This window comes from Schistocerca piceifrons, chromosome 2, assembly GCF_021461385.2.
Source record: "Schistocerca piceifrons isolate TAMUIC-IGC-003096 chromosome 2, iqSchPice1.1, whole genome shotgun sequence".
NCBI classification, from domain to species: Eukaryota; Metazoa; Arthropoda; class Insecta; order Orthoptera; family Acrididae; genus Schistocerca; species Schistocerca piceifrons.
The window spans coordinates 477,633,151-477,652,409 of record NC_060139.1 but is presented as its reverse complement, the minus strand read 5'-3'; the positions used below and the strand labels follow the sequence as shown (position 1 = coordinate 477,652,409).

At 38.3% G+C, this 19,259-nt stretch overlaps 1 protein-coding gene across 2 annotated transcripts in view; it reads right to left on the bottom strand.

Moving 5' to 3' along the window:
- The window catches only part of LOC124777066 (sorting nexin-14-like), a 235,220-nt gene that overhangs the window by 718 nt on the left and 215,243 nt on the right, over positions 1 to 19,259 (bottom strand). The gene's annotated exons all lie outside the window — the stretch shown is intronic.

The window sequence follows — 19,259 nt, the reverse complement described above, 5'->3', positions numbered from 1 at the left end:
GTAAAAGAGGAAAGAATCAAAGCTGGCAAACCAAGAGAAGTACAACAAACTGAAGGAAAAGCAAGTAATGATGAAACGAAAAGATTTTGGAGTTAACACACTAGGAACTCCAACAAGAGAAAATTGAGGAACTTAGATTCATATATAATGGGCATATGAAGAGAATGGGGGAGACAAGGAACAAGTAGCTAAAAGGAGTGGAAGGCAACATTCTGAAGAGAGGAGAAGACTGGTCCAGAGTAGTAACAGAGGGGTGGTGTGCAAACTGGAGAAGACAGAGAGGCTTGTGTTCCAAGAATATGAATAAAAGGATGAAGAAGAAGAACATGAAGAATAAGGTGGTGGTGGTGGTGGTGATTAAGATTATTGTCAGCTTTCAGCATAAAGGTGTGCCCCGCTGTTAGTGAAATATATCTGGGATTACTGATCAACACAAAACATTTTCAGTATAGTACATAAATTTATTGATTTATGCACTTGCTTTGTACATGACACGTTACACAAGCAAGAGGCCTGTTACTGAGTATTCACAGTTTTATGCTTTGTTTTGAAGCATTCAGTTTTAATATACGCAAAAAATCACAATTTTTATTATACTTATTGGTGTTAACATATTTGTAAGAGGTGCAGAAAAATTGTCCTTCTACATACAGATACTATTGTTCACAACTCTAGTGTACGAAAATATGGAAATATGTTAATTTTCTAGAAAGAGCGAGAAGATGGCGTGAAAAATTAATTAGGTGGAAAAATGACTTGGCTACATATATACTTGGGAACTGACCAAAGACTTATAGCTAATTATAAATTTATGAACAATTAGATAAAAACTTTTGCTCTGCAGTGATGAGGGACTTTAAGTAAAGCTGCATGAGAAGTTAAAACTGTCTGTCGGTCTAGGACTTGAATCTGGTATCTGCCTTTAACAGGTAGTATGTTACTGTCTCAACCACTAGAGAGGTAATTGGTCCTTGAAGTGTTCCCGGACATGATTATGACAAGAGGCAAAGGTCTGGGTTTCCGCCCCAGTCCAGTACACAATTTTAACTTCTCAGGAAGGTTAACTTCAAGAACTCTGTAAAGAGTTGTATCTTTATAATAAATTAAAGCTTTGTTTTTGGGCAGGATTTCTGCTTGATCTCGGTTCTTCATAATTTATGCACTGTGAAATTGGAAAGCTTGACTAGTAAAATATAACTTTAAAAGTACTTTGGTCCCAATTCAGTGCACAGTTAGAATTTTTAAGAAAAGTACATTTCTTTAAATATTCCCTTAGGCTGGTATTAAACTATCAAATTTCTCTGAGAAAGACATTTGATTGAATGTTTATCGTATTTCTTTTACAAAGATCTTTCTAGTGGAACAAAAAGGGGTATTACGTTGTTATCAAACATTTTGTCATATTTCTTTCAGAATGGCCAATGAAGACTTGTTACCATGCTTTGCAGTTGTATTCACTACACTATGTTTATACTGGGGGGGGGGGGGGGGGGGGGGGGGTGCAGAAAGCACTGTGCAGAAGCAAGTATGTTTCTGTCATTGTGCCCATACATGTACATTGGAGGCTGTGCTTTTTTGTAAGTGCTGTCGTTTTTGTGTTGTTACTTTCATCTAGGGAGTGATTTGCAGCTGGAAGTGTTTTTAGTGTGTGCACACAATGCCAGGTTGTACTGTCATTGGCTGTAATTCTAACAACTGCAACACAAAAGGAATGGAACTTAAGCTTCATGTATTTCAACAGCATACTTCATGCTGTTGAAATGCCACAGAAAAGATGCCGTGAATGTTGCATATGATAGAATATGTTCTCATCAATTTAAAGACACTGACTAAGACACAGAACTGTGTTTGGAACCGCTAAATTTACCATGGAAATAAGTGCTGAAGAGTGATGCATTTCCATCATGTAATATGCCTTGCAGTAGTAGTGCCATTTTGAAGGGTGTTTTAGTGATAATGAAATTGCAGGCTGGAATACTGATTGACAGGGAATGTATTTGTGTTTTGTCATTTGGTGAAATAAACACTGATAACAGAATTTGTTATGATCAGCAAGATGACAGGATACTTGGACCCCATAGAAATGTCCTCATTTTACGGTGCAAGTGTTGTTTGCGACCTGGAAGCATCCTATCAACTTCAATTTTGATATTCAAATGACAGTGGCGCTCTTGACCAAAATAATTGTTTCCTTGGCCAGTATTTTCTTTGCTGTCATGGCTGTAGTAGCAGACATGAGTGCAAAGAATACTTCTGCCTGGAAAGAGTTTGGCACTACTCACAAAAACACTTGTTTTCTGCACCCAAGTGATCCTCTGATGTGTTTGTGGGTCTTTGCTGGCATCCCACATTTGCTAAAACTCTTGAAGATCCATTTATTTGATCAAGGCATTACGTTGGAAAACAAGGCAGTTACAAAAGCCATGTTCGAGAAACTGTTAATTTTGGACAGTAGCGAGATAAAAATATAACCTTAGTTATCTCAGTAACAAATTACAGTGAAGGGCAGAGAACAACAGCAAGTGTGCCCAGCAGCTCAATTACTATCTCAAACAACTGAACAGGCAATTCGCTATTTAATGCCTGAAGAAGGACACACCAGTGATTTCATACTGATGGCAGATGAGTTCTTCAGTGTGCTCAGTTCAAGGAGTCACGAAAGTAATAAACCACTAGCCTATGGATTTGGTACAGGCCCAAGAACAATGCCTATATAAATTTTATAAATGCTGCAAGAACTTGCATGTTGGCTCTTCAAAGCATCTTCAAAACTGTTCGGTTACTTCTGGGCCTGTCTGGAGAATTTTTCCCTTCAAAGAGGCCCTGAACATTTTTATGATCATCCATCACCAGTTGTGGTAAAGAGCTGGATAAGACTGTTGTTGTTGGGAGTGGACACCTGCTGTATACCTCTTTCAAATGCATTGTCTGTTGAGCCAGGTGAGGAAGGAAGATTTGTGACTGCAACAGTGTTTGGCAGCATCCAGCCAGATATGTCTGAGGCGTTAGCAATGGCTGAAGGACAGAAGGAGAGCGAAGATCTAGATCTCGCAGTTGCAGATTGGCTTCTGACTGCAATGTCGAAGGATTCAATTATCTTACTGGATACATAGCATACTGGAGCAGACAGCATGACAGATCACTGGCCATATCCACTGGCACATTACTCACGAAGCTAGAGGGCACATGAAGTGGATGGCTGGGCATAATTTCTTGCAGGGATTTCTTTGTACCCTCAAAAACTTGGCTTGAAACAGCTAGCAAACTTGAAGTAATTTTTTCCTAGATCCAAGGACATAACAATTTGTCCATGAAAAGTGGCACCATTAAGAACCTGTGTGCTATACTTTCTGAGTGTTTCCCCACTGTTCACCCAGAAACAATAAAAATTTATGCCAGAATGAAAATTTTTATTTGACTATTCTGGCTGTCATCAAAAGACAAGGCAAAGAAGACAGAGGCAGCTCACCATTGCAAAGCAAAGAAGTGGCACTTGTTATCACCTTAGGGAACAAATCAACAGTATTTTCAGAAATTAAGTTTGCATGAACCTAGATTAGAGACAGAAGTGAAGGTCCTCTGACAGCATTTGTTTGACAACTACCTAGCAAGATTTCAAGACTGATGGTGCCAAGGTTTGACTTATTTCCTAGCTTTGTTGAATAGTAGGCATGGTAAGTAAAATCGCATTTTGCAGTGCTATCAAAAAGTTCTTGATCTAATGTACACGACAGTGTCTACCTATTAACTGAAGTTGTTTTAAGCTTGTGATGCATACAAAATGAAAATTAGCATTGGCTGTATACCTCTGTTTATTTGTTAAAACTTTTCCTTTGAGGCAACTTGGAAAATTGCATTTATTTTGACAGAAAACTTTACACTGTGCACTTATTTTCGGATGGTTTGATTCGATAGGGGCTTGAATCTTTTTAAGTCAGCAGTGTCTGTTTAAAATTTGCAGAAGTTACAGACTGTAGCAATAATGTTCTAGCAATATGGGAATAACAATTTACATTTCATTATTCCAGTAGAGACTAAAACATACCACAAATACATTGCATACATGCACGGCCTGCATGCTATAGCACTGTTTTTGAGGCAGACACTGTTCCATAGTGGTGTCACAGCATCAGTCAGCATCCCAGCTTCCCAGAATGCGTACTGCCTAACCTTATTTTCTTATGGACCTTGCGTTTACATTTGGAAGAAGAATGGAAAAAAAGGAAACATACTTGAGTGAAGCCTTGGGTGTCACAGTGAGATGATAAAAGCACTCAACAAATTTGTTACTGGGGTTCAACATTGAGAATGAAAAGTTGTATAAAAATTATCTGCATATGGCAAGAGTACATTCCACTATGCACTCAGCAAAGTGGCTCCTCACATTATGAAGCAGGATACGCACCTCAGAAATGCTATATCCATGTTGTACATTAAACCTATGGTAAAATATCTTACGTGGATATCAATCAACAGTGAGCTTCTGAAGCCCTTTGTTGTATTACTATTATGTCTTGAATTTATGTTTTGTACTGCATGTACATTTAGCTGGCTAAATGGCCGTTAGCTGCTGGAGGCAAAATAAACAAATAAATAATAACATTTAACTAATGAAGTTAAGTTTTTCCTTGCAGTAAACAGAAGAGAATCACTTTATTTGATCAAATTTGAGGTCAGAAGACAGATTTAATTAAATAATATTAGAGAAGGAAAGTTGCTACTCATCACACAGCAGAGACGCTGAGCTGTGATAGGCACAACAAAAAGATTCACACAATTATAGCTTTTCGCCACTACGGCCTTTGTCAACAGCAGACACATATACACGCACGCATACACACACTCACACAAACGCAACAAGCACACATGTCTGCTGTCTCAGGCAACTGAAACCACACTGTGCAAATGCAACTTGCATGCACGTCTGCAGTCTCAGGCAACTGAAACCACACAGCAGTGTGGTTTCAGTTGCCTGAGACTGCAGATGTTTGTGTGAGTTGTGTTTGTGTGCACGTGTGTGTATGTGTGTCTACTGCTGACTTAATGGCTGGAAGCTATAATTGTGTGAATCTTTTTGTTGTGGCTATCGCGACTCAGCATCTCCGATATATGGTGAGTAGCAACTTTCCTTCTCTAATATTGTTATATTCCATTCTGGATTTTCCATTGTTTGATTTAATTAAATGAATTTGACAAAAGGCAACATTTGACAGAAGTTTCTTATTATGTTATGTCAAATATACTGGGCAAACCAACATTGTCAAAAAATGTGATACAGTAATACTGGCTTTAAGTAAAAAAGCGTAATTTCGTACTTTCTACACATAGCAGTTATTTTAGTAATGATCAAAGTAGTTTTTCCCAAGTATTCCATTCATATGCTATAAAAGTTTCTGCTCAGTCTAGAGCTGGTGGCACACACAATTTTGTTTTTTTTTTTTGCATCACACATTCTTCTTCATAATGAGGATGATTGTCTGCCACAAACTGCAGCTTTCACAAATTAGCAAGGGGGACTGGAATGAACCTCCCTGACAAGATACAGCTGAATGCTGGTTCAGATTTTATCATTAGTTCTAATGTTGAGTATCAACTTTGATCTGTCAGAATAAAACCTATGAAAAATCAGTTGAGTGAGCAACTAACAGTGCACATCTTATCCCTACCAACTGCAGCTTTTCCCACCACCTCCAATTTTTAATGGTCTTAGAAACAGCTGCCAATCTCATGTCTGTACTGAATATGGCAGCAGGTGTTATATGAGCCCCTTCAATCATTCTCTGAAAGCTAATCACATTTTCCTATTGGGTACACACAAAGATTTCCACTATGTGGAAAATTTCTTTAACTTCCATATTTGTTGAAATAATAATAATAAGACTATGGCCATGGAAGAAGGAGAAATCTCTATTGCCAAACACATTTTTGATTCACTTAATTACACTGAACTCCTGCTCGAAATTGTACAAATTAGTGACGCAGGAATGATCTCGTTTCAGCTTCAAATATGTAAATAAGAGAACTCTATGACAGGTGAGATAAATGATTTTTTTTACTTCATAGAAATTTGAAACACTGATGAGATTGGTTGCTGCTGTTGGTGTCATTCTCTGAAGGTGACAACAAGTCATTCTGAATAATCTCAAATTCAACTTCATACATAAATATAATGCTATCATCTGAGATATGCAGTATTCACAGTGAGTTGTTGTTGTTGTTGTTGTTGATGATAATATCTTCAGTCTGAAGACTGGTTTGAGGCACCTCTCCATGCTAATCTATCCTGTACAATCCACTTACAGTTACCTACATCCATTTGAATCTGTTTATCCTATTCGTCTCTCAGTCTGCCTTTACAATTTTTTAGCCCCCATGCTTCCCTCCAGAACCAAATTGATGATTCCTTGGTGTCTCAGAATGTGTCCTATCAGCTAATCCTTTCTTTTAGTCAAGTTGTGCCATACACTTATTTACTCCCAAATTAAATTCAGTGCCTCCTCATTAGTTATGCAATCTATTCCTTTAATTTTCAGCATTCTTCAATAGCACCACATTTCAAAAGCTTCTATTCTCTTCTTGTCTGAACTGCTAATCATTCACTTTTCACTTTTAAACAAGGCTACACTCCAAACAAATAACTTCATGAAAGACTTCCTACTAATTAAATGTGTTGATGATATGAACAGGATTCTCTCATCCAGTTGTCAACCTCACCTGCACAGGGTGCACACTGCCTAGCAGGTGAGGCTCTGTCGACCAAGTATTGGTCATATAACCATGGCATCAAGTGCACAGCAATGCTGTACCATACTCACCCAGTTGAGTTACAAGCAGTGGGCGGTAAAGTTCAGAGATAGCAGCCCCCTCACCAGTCTTAGATGTGATGGGCCAATGTCCCTTTCAGGGACTCAATAAACATATTTACAGCACTCAATTATCCTCAGAAAGAGGAGACAGATTACTGTGATATGACATGGGCAATAATGGGAGTAAGAGGAAATGGTTTAATGAAACTTGGAAAGTTGCAGCTGGTACATTAGGGGAATTGCTCTTAAGGACAGGACACTGAATTAGATAAACATTTGAATGAAAAGGAAACAGATTTTTTGGCAATTACAGACACAAAGGAGAAAATGTGGAAATATGTAGATGACTATATAATGACCTACAGTGGAGTACAACAGGAGCAAAGAGCAAGTAAAGGTGTTGCCATCTATGTTCGAAGAAAATTGTAAGATGAAATACTGACCAATGAATAAGTGAATGAAAGCAGGTTGTTGGTAGGAATGAAAGGTCCAAGAGGATTCTTAACAATAATAGTGTCGTATGTCCCTGAAGAGTGCAAAACTGACAAGTGCAAAACTTTGGATAAACAATCACAAATGACATTAAACAGATACAATAAAAATCAATTGTACTCATGAGATATCTCAATGCTACAATTGTAAATATACCAATTCCAAAAATATCAGGCACATTTGGAGAAAACACATGTAAATAAAAAGCTACAAGATCTGCTTCCTTTAATCATCCAAATATGACCAATAGCTTATTTAGGAAGAAAGACATATACAAATTTAGCTGACTACCAACACTATATACATCTGTTATATGTTATACAATAATAAAGGAGAAACTTCCTGAAAAGGTTAGAGATACCACAGTTTATCAAGAAGAAGATATTGGATTAGATTACTTCTTATCAGTGTCAATAACTGACATCTACGTGAAGTGGAGAACATCAAAGAAAGCAACTAGGGAACTAAAGGAACAACAAGTTTTTAAGGTGTACCTTTTGGAAGATAGCAGTATGAGAGATCTATACCAAGCTCATATGATAAAAACATTAGCAAATTTGGAAATGGTACAAGACTTGGAAGAAGAATCAAAAAACTTAAAACAACTGTAACTAATGAGATACAGGGGAAGAAATTGAAACATAGGAAATAATGAGTAGTAAGGATTTGGAAACAAGAAATGGAATCAGCAATAAAAGAAAAACAAGAAGTTTTCAACCTGTACATAAATAATCTCACAAATGAAAGCTATAATGCATTTAAGGAGGAAAGACTTAATGTGAAACACTTAATCTGTAAACTAGGTATACGCAGAATCATGGGAATGCTTTATTAGCAATACAATCAGTTTAAAGTGATTAACAAACTCAGTGCACTAGAAAAGGATAGTACATTTGTCAATAATATAGGAGATGAGGGATGGATAGACTACTACAAAAAAATTATGGTGTGATAAGAGTGCAATTCAGACATTAGCTGAACTAAATGACATGAAAGACCTGGATGATGGTGATATAAGTTAACTGACGGAAGCTCTAAAAGTTACAAAGAAGAGAAATATGTCTGCTTGTGTCTGTATGTGTGGATGGATATGTGCGTGTGTGGGAGTGTATACCTGTCCTTTTTCCCCCTAAGGTAAGTCTTTCCGCTCCCGGGATTGGAATGACTCCTTACCCTCTCCCTTAAAACCCACTTCCTTTCGTCTTCCCCTCTCCTTCCCTCTTTCCTGATGAGGCAACAGTTTGTTGCGAAAGCTTGAATTTTGTGTGTATGTTTGTGTTTGTTTGTGTGTCTATCGACCTGCCAGCGCTTTTGTTCGGTAAGTCACCTCATCTTTGTTTTTATATATAATTTTTCCCACGTGGAATGTTTCCTTCCATTATAGAGATATTGAATTTAATTGATTAAAGGAGAAAATACAAAAAGGAGCAAAAGAAGCAGGCAAAAATGAACAGAAATGTCTAAATAAGGAGAGTGATGGAAAGTGCACAATGGTTACACAGGAATGGCTAGAGAACAAATGTATTGTTGTAGATATGTGCCTGACTAGGGAAAGGCAGATGCTGCCTTTAGGGAAATTAGAGAGATCTTTGGGGAAAAGAGAAGCAGCTGTATGGATATCAAGATGCTCAGATGGAAAACCAGTACTAAGCAAAGAAGGGAAGCTGCAAGGTGGAATGAATATTGTAACTTCAAGAAGAATGTAATAATTCTCATTCCAAAGGAGGCAGGTGTTGACCCGTGTAAATACTACCAACTATCAGTTTAATAAGCCATGGTTGCAAACCACAGACACAGTTTATTTACAGAAGAATGGAGAAACTGGTAGAAGGGTAGAAGCCAACTTGTGAGAAGATCAGTTTGGATTCCAGAGAAATGATGGAACACATGAGGCAATACTGACGCCATGACTTACCTTAAAAGACAGGTTAAGATAAGGCAAACCTACCTTTACAGGGGAAAAATACAGGGAACAAAAGGCTATTTGCAACTTGTAAAGAAGTTGAATGGCAGTTATAAGTATTAAAGGACATGAAAGGGAAGCATTGGCTAACAAGGAAGTGAGGCAGTGTTGTAGCCTATCCTCAATATTATTCAATCTGTACATTGAGCTAGCCGTGGAGAAAAGCAATGAGAAATTTGGAAATGGAATTTAACTTCAGGGAGAAGAAATAAATACTTTGAGGTTTGCTGTTGACATTGTAATTCTGGCAGAGACAACAAAGGACTTGGAAATGTAGTTAAATGAAATGTACAGAGTATCGAAAGGAGGATATAAGCGCAACATAAACAAAAGCAAAACAAAGGTAATGGAATGTAGGCATAGTTGAATTAGATCACAACATGATGCTGAGGTAATTAGACTAGGAAATGAGAAACTACAAGTTATAGATGTGATCTGCTATTTGCGTAGTAAAACAACTTATGATGGCTGATGTAGAGAGGACATAAAATGTAGAATGACAATCCAAGAAAATTGTTTCTAAAGAAGAGAAATTTGTTAGTGCAGAATAAAAATTTAAGTGTTACGAAGTCTTTTCTGAAGGCATTTGTCTGGAGTGCAGCCTTGCATGTAAATGAAACATGGACAATAAGCAGCTCAGACAAGATGAGAATAGAAGCTTTTGAAATATGGTTGCAAAAAAAGCTGAGTAGCATGTGGTGTAGTGGTTATGATACTAAACTATTGCAAGGAGGGCCGTGAGTTCAAAACTCACCTGGACTGTACAATTTTAATTTCTATATTCAGTTCGAGTACATTCTAGAAGTATCCACAAATGTCAAGAATCATAGTACTAGAATGTTCTATAGCTGTATATATACTGTAAGTGTTCTGGCCGGAGGCAGTTCGCTCGAGCTCTTGTATGTGCAAGTGCTGAATAAACCTTCGTTAAGTGAAGTTAGTGTTTGTCATTTATCAAATTACACCTTCTTCTACGCGACAATATGATGTAACTAATGAGGAGGGGCTGAATGGAACTGCAGAGAAAAAAATCTATGACATAACTTGACTGAAAGAAGGGATCAGATGATACGATGCATTCTGAAAGGTCAAGGAATTTTCAGTTTAGTATTAGAGGGAAGTGTGGAGGGTAAAAATTGCAGAAGGAGACCAAGGAATGATTACAGTAAGTAGGTTCAAATAGATATGGGTTGCAGTAGTTATTCGGAGATGAAGAGGTTTGTACAGGATAGAATAGTGTGAGGAACTACAGCCAACCAGTCTTCAGACTGAAGACCACAACAACAACGATAACAACAATATTCCTAAAATCAACAATATAGGAAACATGAGTCTGCCTTGAATGAGATTTTCACTCTGCAGTGGAGTGTGCGCTGATATGAAACTTCCTGGCAGATTAAAACTGTGTGCTGGACTGAGACTCGAACTCGGGACCTTTGCCTTTCGTGGGCAAGTGCTCTACCAACTGAGCTACCCAAGCACAACTCACGCCCCATCCTCACAGCTTTACTTCTGCCAGTACCTCGTCTCCTACCTTCCAAACTTTACAGAAGCGCTCCTGCGAACCATGCAGAACTAGCACTCCTGAAAGAAAGGATACTGCGCAGACATGGCTTAGCCACAGCCTGGGGGATGTTTCCAGAATGAGATTTTGACTCTGCAGCGGAGTCTGCGCTGATATGAAACTTCCTGGCAGATCAAAACTGTGTGCCGGACCGAGACTTGAACTCGGGACCTTTGCCTTTCACGGGCAAGTGCTCCACCAAATTTCTGCTCCAGAGTGAAAATCTCATTTTTTTTTTTTTTTTTTTTTTTTTTTTAATTGTAAGCGGCAGTACTGAGCACAAAAGCAATCTATGCGGTGAGCGGCAACAGGCCGTAAACACTCATTATCAGAAAGTGACAAACAATGCATGGCACAATACAGTAATGTATTTTCAGCTTAGAGTGACGTAAACACCTATAACAAAGAGAACGGCACTTATCAGATCAAAGAAAAATAAGCAATCAATTCAAACCAGACGAAGCACGTGAAAAAGGAAAGGTACCCGTATAAATATGGACGGAGCGCCTGACGCATAGCAATGGCTACCTTTTTCTCTCACCTTGAATTTCGAGTCTCAAATTTCAGGTGCGGCATAGATTCGGGAAAATTTTTTTTTCCTTGATTTAGAGTCTCATTTTTCAGGTGTGGCTTAGATTCAAATGTGGCTTAGATCAGCTATTGAAATTTCTTCGCTTTGTTGATAAAGGCACCAGGTCAGAAAGACGTGTACGTGACAAATTTGCGCCGCTGCGTGAAGTATTTGAAGTATTGAATGGAATATTCCCACGGTACTTCAGAAGTGGACCTGACAATACAATTGATGAAATGTTGTGTCTTTTCAGAGGTCGCTGTCCTTTGAAAATTTTCCTCAAAGACAAACCTGGAAAGTATGGAATGTTAGTCAGAATGCTTTGTAGTGCAACTGAACGCTACATAATAAAAATGGAAGTGTATGCTGGAAAAGACAGTGGACCTGCCTGTGAACAACGTCCTATTGAGATTGTGGAGACACTGGTGGAGCCAATAAAGAATACAGGCTACAATGTCACAACTGGCCGCTTCTACACTTCTGTGGGGTTGGCGGAGATTCTCTATCAAGACTACAAACTTAGATTGGTTGGGATACTCAAATCAAACAGAAAACATGTACCGCAGGAACTTAAGACGATAGCAGGCAGAGGGCTGCATTCCTCCAAATTCGCATCTCCTACGAAGCCACCAGTAATAATTACATCACAAAGGTAAAACCAAAGAAAAATCTGTTGATGTTGTGTGCACAACATTGTAATGCAGGAGTAGAAGTTGATACACCAAAAAAGAAAACACACATAAGCCTGTACTATAATTCCACTAATGGAGGAGTGGATACCATAGATCAAATGGTCAGGACATACTCTACAGAAAGGGGTATGAGAAGATGACCACTGTCAATGTTCTACAGCCTACTTGATATAGCTGCAGTTAACTCACACACTGTTCGAGATGAATGCGCCTAAATGGAATGAAGGGAAACCAAACGCCAGAAAACTGTATCTCCATGAATTAGGCTATGAACTTTTGAAACCATACGTAGAAGAGCGAGCCATGGATTTGAAAGGACTCCAGTTGCCTATTATTTGCACAATGGGAGAGATCCTAGGAAAGAAACTAGAGGCAAACAAAATTGCTGGAAATGAAGAACCAACTAGGAAAGCAAGGTGCTACTTATGCTTGAAGAATGCAAGTAACCAGAGAGCAAGACACAACATCACAAAAAACAAGTTAACATGTGGAAGCTGTGGGCACCATCTGTGTAAGACTCATTCAGAATCAACCATTTTGTGTGCAGGAGGTAAATGTCATCTGTAAGTGAAAATATTCTCTCCAAGTGAAAAGAGTCTTCCGAGAGTTTTCAATGTACAATAACATGTATTTTAGCAAGTGGTTTCATTTCTGTTTTTGAAACTTTCTCTCAATAACAAAGCTGTATTATTCAGTTAATAGATCAAAGAGTGCATAGAAACTTTAGACAGCCTTTGTATTCAATTACAAACTTTCTTATCTTGTTTACACAAACTTTCATTGACCAAGATTTGACAATTCTTGGTTGTTATATTCACCCTATGAGTGTTAAAAAATTAAGCTTTCAATTATGTTGTCACTATTTCCTGTTAAACTAATATCTCAATGGAAACAGAATTAAATAAAATAAATACATATTACAACAAATTACAAGATTTACAACTTATTGTAACACGGGCAAAATTTGCCCTTGGTTGGTGCTCCGTGTAACCTAAAATACCTTGGTGTTTCTAGGGTTAAATAATGTTAGCAACAGGCTGTAGCCATATTTCAAACCCTTGCCAACTACTGCTTCCCTTCTCAGGCCCCTGTACTCTCATAACTGCAGTCTAGTTGCTGTACAACATGTATTAACATTTCGTTCCCTGTATTTTATCCCTGCTACTTTCAGAATTTCATGAATGTCTTCCAGTCAAAACTGTCAAAAGCTTTCTTTAAATCTACAAATGCTGTAAATTTAGATTTGGATTTCTTTAACCTACCTTCTGAGAAAGGTAATAGGGTCACTATTGCTTCGTGTGTTCCTACATTTCTCCAGAACCCACAATTATCGTTCCCCAAGGCCAGCTTCTACCAGATTTTCCATTACTCTGTACATAAAATGTGTCAGTATTTTGCAACCAGGCCTTATTAAACAAATATTTCAATAATATTCACATCTGTCAACACCTGCTTTCTTTGGAACTGGAATTATAACATTCTTCTTGAAGTCTGAGGGTATTTTGGCTGTCTCAGATGTTCAGAGTTGGTGGAATAGTTTTGTCATGGCTGGCTCTCCTAAGGATCTCAATATGTATGACGGAATCTTATCCACTTCACGGGCCTTATTTTGACTTAAATCTTCCAGTGCTCTGTCAAATTCTTCTCTCAGTATCACATCTCCCATTTCATCTTTGTCTACTTCCTCTACCATTCCTATAATATTGTCTTAAATTAATCACTTTTGTTGATGCCCTCTATACACTCCTTCTACCTTCCAGCTTTCCCTTTTCTGCTTAGTACTAGCTTTCCATCAGAGCTCTTGATATTCATAAAATTGCTTCTCATTTCCCAAAAGGTATCTTTAACTTTCCTTTGCATGGTATCTATGTTTCCCATAATCTTATATGCTCCTGCAGCAGTGGTCGTTATACCTTGTTGCTGAAGAGCCAATACCGACATTGTGCAGCAGCACCTTGGGCCATTTGTGTATTCATCTTATTATTAACTAGTGACCTACATAAACTGGAGTGTTATGAACCCCAACAGACTAGTATAGTAAGGAAGTGATAAGCTGGCCGTTGGCCCTCAAGTACTGATTGTTAAATGTCGTCACCGTTCAAAACACTTCGTATCAACCGTTCTCTGACACCAAAGTTGTGGTGTTGGCTACTTGAGCAGATGATTAATAATAATAATTGTTCTTATATTCAAATGCATTATGCAACATGAAACACGATCACAAATATTTACTAAGCATCCTGAATGTGTTTTCTTGTACTCAATGTGTTATATTACAACAGCCTTAAGTTAATTTCACATTTCTTGCATTTGAGGGTGACTGTCTGTGTAACGCACATTCACAATTCCATGTTATTTTCATGTGAAAATTTATACCACACCAGCTGCTCAGTACGAGTTGACAGTACTGGAAGACAAGCATTCCCATTCTCTAACCCAGAAGTGGTCATGCTACATATCCCTCTGACCCTGAGGTAAGCAGCCAACTTCACTTAACTCAGGGCAGAATTCACCAAAAATTAAGCCCATCTTTAAAAGTTACTGTCTCATTAAGTGCTTTCATTCATATGTTATAAGGGTGGTTCATAAAGTTCTCAGAATCACCATAAGAGGTCAGCACTATTGCAACGAGTCATTCATTCACATGATATTCATTGGACTGTTGCCTGTGAACACGAGACACGCCAGTGCTCTTGGAAGAGACGTGGCTCTATTGTTGTTCCCGTGTAGTGATTTGCGAAGATGGAAAGAATAGAGTGATTAAGTAGTGAAAGGTATGAAAGCAAAGGACACTCATGCTGATTTCCAGAATACACCGGTGGACTCTGCTCCTTCATATTCAACTGTTGCCAAGTGGACAAATGAATTTAAATTTGGTCGGGAGAGCTTAGATGATGAACCATGCAGTGGTCGGCCAAGATGTGTCACTACTCCAGAAATTATTGCAAAAGTGCACAAAATGGTCATGGAGGATCGCCGACTGAAAGTGAGTGAAATTGGTCATGCTTGGCAGATGTCATCTGAAAAGACATATCACATTTTAACAAAGAATTACAAATGAAAAAATTATCCTCAAGATGGGTGCAGCTCTTGATGCTGGATCAAAAACACAGGAGAATGGACAAAGCAGAATTACACAAACTAAGGCATGGATTGTTGCCACACCTGCCTTATTCACCTGATATGACTCCATCAGACTTCCATCTCTTCCCAAAACTGAATTTTTTTTTGGTGGACAGATTTATTTCAAACAAAGAACTGATAGCTGGAGTTGACAATAATTTTACAGGCCTGGAGGAAAGTCATTTTCGATATGGCATCAAGGCACTGGAACACTGTTGGACCAAGTGCATTAATCTACAAGGAGACTATATTGAAAAATAAAAAAAGTTTCAGTGATGTAAGTGCATTTTTTTCTATTCCATTCTGAGAACTTTTCAAACCACACTTTTATTTAATGATTTCTACTAGGCTTTGGCTTTTTACCTAATTGATTCTCTGTTGCCTCTCAAAGCTGTCCATCCATCTTCTACTATTTTCCCTTCCTCTGTTTCAGTCAAACTTTGCCTAATGTTCCCTTTGAAACTCTCATATCTGTCCTACCATAAAACAACCAATCTAAAACCTTCCAGTATCAACAGGGTCTCTTCCATATGCAGACAACCTTCTTACATAATTCGAAAACTAAGTGTCAGCAATGATTAAATTATGCTCTGCACAAAGTAGTGTCAGTGAGGTTTCTCTTTCATTCCTTTCCTCAGTCGACATTCTCCTACTATTTTTCCTTCTCTTCCTATCAAATTTCAGTCCCCCATCACAGTTAAGTTTTCTTATCTATTAACTATCTGAATAATTCCTTTTATAGCATCATAAGTCTTTCAATCTCTTCAGCTAGTTGGCACATAAACTTGGTGTGAGTTGTTTTTATGTCTATCTTGGCTACGATAATGCATTCACTATGCTGTTTATAACGGCTTACTTGTATTCCTATTTTGTTATTCATCATTAGACCTACTCCTGCATTACCTCTATTTAATTTGTATTTATAACACTTACCTGATCAGAAGTGCCATTCTTTCTGCCATCACACTTCACTAATTTCCTCTATATCTAATGTCAACCTATCAATTACACATTTTAAATTCTCTAACCTCCATACCCCAGTAAGTGATCTGTTCTGGCTTGTGGAATGTCACTTTTGTTTTTCCTGATGACAATATCCTCCTGCCAAGAGATCCAAATGAGGGACTATTTTCTCTGGAAAATTTCACCCAAGAGGACATCATCATCATATAACCACAAAGAAAAACTACACACACTTGAAAAAAAATGATGACTAGTTTACCCCCACTTTCAGCTGTTCACAGGTCCAGCACAGCAAGCCCATGTTGGCTAATTTTATAAAGCTAGTTCAGGCAATCATCCAGACTGCTGTCCTTGCAAATACTGATGAAGACTGTTGCCCCTCTTCGGGAACCAAATGTTTGTCTGGCCTCCCTGCAGACATCTCTTCATTGTTGTTACACCTATGGTATGGGTATCTGAATCTCTGAGTTACCTGAGCCACCCCACCTCAGCACAGTCTATGGGCGGTGGGGGTCAAAATATGAGTAATAAACGCTTTGTACGACACAGTATGTCTGTAGCAATTCAAAGCACATTATGTTAACATTAAGTTATTAGCTTCTGTTTTGAGCACGAGTAAGAAAGATCCTTTCTTTTACTGACATCTCAATTCGACCACAAACTGATTATTAAAAAGACAGTTGAATTCTGATTGGCTCATTGTCATTTCTGTTGTTAAAGTATCTGAGATATACCTATCAATAACATAAAGTGATAGTGTTTTGAAGCAAAACTAATAGATTTAATAATGAAATCTACACTAATTGAAGAAAACACACACTAGTGACTAAAGTCTGGTTCGGAGTCACTATGTAATGTTTCAGTTCTTCTTCATCTTATATTTAATTGGGAATCACACTGATGTGATGTGAAAGCACTTATTCATATTTGACAGCACACATTTGCATGTATCATCATCATCATCATCATCATCATCATCATTGCCATCATCATCTGCTGCAATGAAGAGTTACAGCTAGCTGCTAAGCATAACACAAAGTTTAGAAGTGCTCTCCCTTTCAGATCTTGCTCAACCACTCTTCATTCTGCACTATTCCCCATTCCAGGTTTCTACATCTCTCTTTCGCATCTTAAGAGCATGAACGCAGTTTGAACCACACTGTCTGTCAGGCTCATCGTCAGGCATCAGCCAAAAAATTGACTGACAGCTTAGGCATAGTAAATCCAGCATCCTTTTCTAGACATTAACGGACTGGATGGCACAATGATTTTGTGTTTAGAACTAAGCCCTGACAAAACAGTGAGCTATTTTGAGCATTCATACAAATTCTGTAGTATGCATGAACATATCTACATAAGAAATATCCTTAAATCTGCATATTATAATTACAAAAAGTACTTCTCTGTCTACCTTCAAGTCATAGCTGGGGGCAGCTATACATTTATAACAGTCAATGAAGGAGCATATGGAAGATGGAATGACAGCAGTGTCTTTGAGGGTGCTGCCATCTTATTTACTCTTAGCCATTACAGCCCATGTAAGGCCTTGACCCCTCTAATGATTGCAACTCATACTTTATGACGTTCTGCTCATTTCCTCCATCTTCTAGCTCCCACCTTTCTCAAGTCATTCTCTACATCATCCAGCCATCATTTCTTTGGTCTCCCTTTCCACCTTCTGCCACCTGAATTTCCTCTGTAGACCTTGACAATCTATCCTTTGACATCTGTTCTACATGGCCCAACCATGTTAATCTTTTGGCCCTCCACTTCCTTATTTTACTGTATTCTCCATTGCTCTGCTTCACTCACTCCTCCAAAAATCTTTCTTAATATTTTCCTCTCCCAACTTCTCAGAATTTCTCTTCTGTCACAGTCACTGTCCATGTTTCTGAGCCATACATTACCACCAGTCTTATAACCATTCGATTGACAGTCACCTCTGATTTTCTGGTTATTCAGTCATCTTGGAGAGCACATGAAAAATGTGAAATATTTACATATCAAAATCAGTGCTGCAGACTTTGTTATGATTGCATAATTGTGCTTGTCACTGACAAATTAAACTGTTTTTTGAAATCATATACTAGTCACATTTAAACTGTGTGCAAGACCGTTACTTGAACCTAGAACCTTGTATTTCGTGGGCAACACAGTTACTAATTGAGTTGTCTGGGTACTATTCATGACCTGCCCACATGGCTGTACTTCCACCAGTATCCCTGTCCTACCTCCCAATTTTGTAGATGTTCTCCTGAATATCTTTTGAGACTAGCACTGCTGTTGGGAAGAAGGATAGTACTTAAAGGAATACAGGAGACCTTCCATGAAGTCTGGATGGGAGGACAGGGATACTGGTACAAGTACAGCTGAAAAGCTGGGTTGTGAGCAGTACATGGGTAGTTCCATCAGTAAGAGCATTGTCCACAAAAGGGCAAGGTTCATGGTTCAAGTCCCACTTCAGTACACAGTTTTAATCTGTCAGGGAGTTTCAAAACAGTGCAAACCTGCAGCAGCATGGAGGATTCATTCTGGATATAAAACTTTACTTACTTTAATTACAAAAACCTTTAGAATGAAAAAAAAGTTCAAAATGGTACGCTCCTGCAAAATTAACAGCCCCTAATTAACATTTTAGAGCATATGTTGCAAGTCTTTGAAACATGCAAAAAATTGTGAACCGTTTAATATTCTGACAGATAGGTGTCACATATAGGCAGTCTTCATTGCATGGAATGTACATGAACCCATGTTGTGTTTCTGGAAAGGTATTGGTGGAAATCTTTCGCTGCTGAATTTCCCTGAATTGTGTTAATAACCATCAGAAGTAACACTGCATAGTATACATTAGCAGAACGAATGTTTCTGAAGTGCAATGGTTTGTTTCTGTTTATACAGATGAATGTCTGCCACTCATGGTCTCGCAGTAGCATTCTCGCTTTCCGAGCACGGGGTCCCAAATTCGATTCCCGGCGGGGTCAAGGATTTTCACCTGCCCTGAGATGACTGGGTGTTGTTGTGTCATCTTCATAGTCATCATTCATCTCCATTATGGTCAGAGGAAGGCAACGGCAAAACATCTTCA